The sequence below is a fragment of the Cervus canadensis genome, chromosome 20, assembly GCF_019320065.1.
Source record: "Cervus canadensis isolate Bull #8, Minnesota chromosome 20, ASM1932006v1, whole genome shotgun sequence".
Lineage (NCBI taxonomy): Eukaryota > Metazoa > Chordata > Mammalia > Artiodactyla > Cervidae > Cervus > Cervus canadensis.
In genome coordinates this window covers 1,267,867-1,272,126 of record NC_057405.1, presented here as the reverse complement: position 1 = coordinate 1,272,126, position 4,260 = coordinate 1,267,867, and the positions used below count along the sequence as shown (strand labels likewise).

Here is a 4,260-nt window from a genome sequence, read left to right as displayed (position 1 = left end):
ACAGAAGATGGGACAAGAAAGGCTTGAAGTGATGCAGCAGTCCTCGTGAAAGCAGGGCGGGTGATGAGACCCTGGACCAGGGCTGGGGGAATAGAAATGGGATAAATAGAAAGAAGTGGGTAAGTGGAGTTTCAAAGTGACTTAAAACAATTCGACACATTATTTTAAAAAAAAGGATAATGTGATTGAGATTTTTCATCTGAATGAGTAGAAGGAGGCAGATGCTACTATTTATGGCAGGAAGAGAGCAGATCTGTGAATGAGGAGGAGTTTTATGTGAGGTGTCAGTGGGGCAATCATTCATTCATTCCTTCATTTATTATATTCATAGGTAATATTGGCTTTTGCGCCAGTGTTGTGAGCACTAGGGATGTAGAATTGAACGTATCAGATAAAAAATTCCCTCCCTCATGTCAGGAAGCATTTAACAGGAGGCTTCCTGTGTGCTGTTTTGGATCTGTCATGAATCCTCTGAATATTCAGGAATTAAGAGGAGAGGCAAGCCTCTCCCGGGACTGAGGAATGCATGCATTTCCTTCGTTAGTTTTTCCATACGGTGAAAAGTAACTATTTACTGACCCTCTTTTGATTTGGATCGCCTTTTGGCCTTATGGCCTTTATTGCTCCTTGCTTCTTTGGTAAACTTGTAAAGTCTGGTCTCTTGATCTTTATCTGAAAAAGCTACCGGTATATACACTCTTACTGAATTCAATAAAGCACCCTTGTTCCATCAGAGCTTGGGTCCCCATGTCTTTCTCTCTCTCTCTATTTCTGGCGGATTCCCTGGAGCATGAAGGCCGGCGGCATAACCCAGGGAATACTAGCCTCTTTCCTTCTTTCACTTTCTCATCGTCGGCTCTGGATCACCAGGTTCTGGTCCATTAAAGGACCCCAACACCCCCGGAAGTGTGCATGGAGAGATAGGCAATAAACAGAATACGTCAGCAACACGTGTGTTTTAGAAGTCGGGATTGCCGTGGAGAAGACTGTGGCGGGGAGAGGGAGCAGGGGACACAGGAGTCTGACGTAGCGTGTGTTGCAGTTTTAAAGGGGTGGTCAGGAAGTTTTCACTGACATTAGATAAAGACATGAAGGAGGCAAGGAAGCCAGCCATGCATATGAAGGGAAACAGGGTTCCAGACAGAGAAAGCAGCAGATGCAAGGCCTGGAGGTGGGACTGTGCTTGGCTTCCTCAAAAGACAGCACCAAGCCTAGTCTAGGCTACTGTCATGAACTTGAAAAGACGCAAGAAAGCATGTGAATAAATAAAGGTGTTGAACACAGTGATGGAACAAACCTCCTGGAATTTGAGGGAAATGTGAGCTGGTCATATAGATGCAGGACCAACTCCAAGACATGATGGCTGAAGCCAAGAGAATAAGGAGAGAGGAAAAGAAAGGCCAGTGAAGGACAGATAAATAGGGGCGTGAAGGGACCTTCTGAGTTCCCAGCTGTAAGATGCGGGCTGAGGCAGAGAAACCAGGGAAGGGCGCTGAGTGGCTGGAGAGGGCTGGGATGCTGCCAGGAAGACTTTGTATGTAATTCCACGTTTAAATTTCTTTACTTAATGAATTTATAAGCAATGATGATTAAAAATAATAGTGTATTCAAAATTATTCTGCAAAATATTCTATCCTATAGGATGGGATCTTAGCTAATTAGAGAAAGCTTTGCCAAAATGTTAAGTCTGGCACTGGCAAAGATTCCATCTCCCTACAATTTCTTTCAATTCTGTATGTTTTCCCTTTGTGTCTCATATTGTTAGCTTTGAAAACAGGAGAATTAGGTTATTCTGAGCAGTTACTAGGTAAGCACAGATGGTTTTGTGTGGTTGCTGGGTGGCCAGCCCTGTGGCACAGATCTATACTCATAAATTGAGTTTGTCAAAAGCATAAAGAATATCCACCTCTTTACAGGAGCTGTATTTCACCAACCTGTTTTTCTTTTCTCTCCCTCAACTACGGCAAAGCACCTGAGTGAACTATCATGTATCATAATCAGTAATCTCTTACTTGCTCCTGGGAACAACATATTATTTTTTGTTTGTTCCTGGGCATTTTTCATATGCAATAAACTCAGCTGACATATGTATCCATTAATTAAGAGTGTCAAAGCTTAATGACTGAGGGCAGATAAGGAAAGTCTTGCTAGGGGTCAGGTCTAATAAATTGCGTGGGTTTATTTGTAGTGCCAGTCAACTGTTTTTGGTCTCTCTTTTTTCAGCCAAGTTAAGTGTGAGTTACAGTGCTCACTACTGTAGCACATACACTAAAATCAAAATGATACAGAGAAGATTAACATGCAACCTGACCAAGTATGATATGCAAATTTGTGAAGCATTTCATAATTTTTTTTAAAAAAGTGAGTTACAGCCACAAAACCTAGAATCTTCCAGTTTCCTCATTGCTACTTCTTTCATTAAGAGAAATTTACTGGCTAAGAATGTGGTCATTGGCAAAACTCTTCTTTGGTCTTCATTATTTGTAAACTGCATGACCACAGGCAAGTTATCTTTCTCTTTACCCTCAATTTTCTCATCGGTCTCAAAAGAGTTGTTTGTGAAGCTTAAGTGAGATGAAGCATGCATCAGGGTCAGTAGTGATTAAAAGATTGGAAAAAGTTATACTTTCTGTCATAAACTCACACCCACCAAAAAGAAAGTCCCACAGAGTTGCTTTAAAGTCAACCTAACTACTGGATTCTGAACAAAGAGGTTATCATTGTTTATCACTTGCTAAGCATCCTGAAGGACTGTGTTTGCATCTGTACGTAATGTAAACTTCCCAGGTGGCGCTAGTGGTAAAGAATCTGCCTGCCAGTGCAGCAGACGCAGAGCTGAGGGCTTGATCCCTGTATCAGGAAGATCCCCTGGAGCAGGAAAAGGCCTAGGATTCTGGCCTGGAAAATTCCCTGGATAGGGAAGCCTGGCGGGCTTCAGTTCATGGAGTTACAAAGAGCTGGACATGGCTGAGCACGCACACATCCTATAATGTAAACTACATAAACCCCAGATTGCACAGACCAGGCCTTCTCTTTTTCCTCTGACTCTGAAATGTTTTTCTGTCATGAAGGAGGTTCTTTGGATTATTTATTTTTATCATGTGAGCCCAAGCCTGTGATCACGTGAGGCCCAGTTCATTATCTAAATGACAGGAAGTTAGAGTGTTTCAACCGTAGAAAAGCTAGAGTATAATTTTTAAGAAACTTCTTCCTGCAAGTGTCAGTGTTGGTTTCTAATAATCATGAATTAATGTTAGTCTGTCCTCTCTTAGGATCTAATAAACTATTGTTGTTGTTGTTGCTTAACCCCACTCTTTTGGGACCCCAAAGCCTGCCAGGCTCCTCTGTCCATGGGATTTCCCAGGCAAGAATACTGGAGTGGGTTGCCCTGTTCTCTGCCAGGAAATCTTCTTGACTCAGGAATCAAACCTACATCTCCTACATTGGCAGGCAGAATCTTTAGCACTGAGTCAGCAGGGAAGCCCCTGACAAGCTATTAAATAATGTCTAATAATTAGATGATGGGCTGAGAAATCCATTTTTCATATTTATTATTTGCCCTTAACTCTTCTGTCCATTTTTCCTTCAGTGACCTCTCACCATCAGGCACACAAGGAGATGATTACTGTTTCCACATGAAGATTCGAGACTGTTCAGCTTGAGAGTGGCAACGCTGTGCTTATTCCACTAAACTGCTAGTTTTCAAAAAGCCGAATGACTGGCTCGTAGTTACAAGCTTCTTATATCTAACTGAGCTGCCCATCAGACACCTACTTTTTAAAGGAAATGCTTCTTACTTCAAATCACTTGGCATTACAGGAACAGTTTCCAAAACCCTGATGGAAAAATATTCTTCAGAGGAGAGGCCCAACATTTCAATCCAGCTTCCACTGAGAATATTAGATCTCTTTCTCTCTCTTTTTTTTTTGGCAGCTGAACAAAACGCGTTTTATTTGTGATATACAAATACAACCAGTGCAAAAAGAGATCACTTTTCGCCTTTGATCCCTGTGATAACAAGTTGCTAAAGAAAAAGTATATATATATATCAAGAAGGAGTTTATCTTCGAAGTTTTCTCTAAAGAAACCCTAGGAAGAGTTAAAAAAAAGAACCATAAACCTGTCATATATACATCTGATATTAGCAGAAATAACCTGAAAGGAGGTAAAATCTCAAAATTAATGTTTTAACATGCCCTAAATACACAAACAAAAAAGCCTAGTTCAAAAGTCCTGCTATGTATCTCAGAACCAAGACCT

General features: G+C 41.2%; 1 non-coding gene across 1 annotated transcript; it reads left to right on the top strand.

Moving 5' to 3' along the window:
- Window positions 1-2,244: 2,244 nt before the first annotated feature.
- Window positions 2,245-2,351, top strand: LOC122422981. The gene has a single exon (XR_006264063.1). It is a non-coding gene; the product is annotated as a U6 spliceosomal RNA (small nuclear RNA).
- Window positions 2,352-4,260: the final 1,909 nt, after the last annotated feature.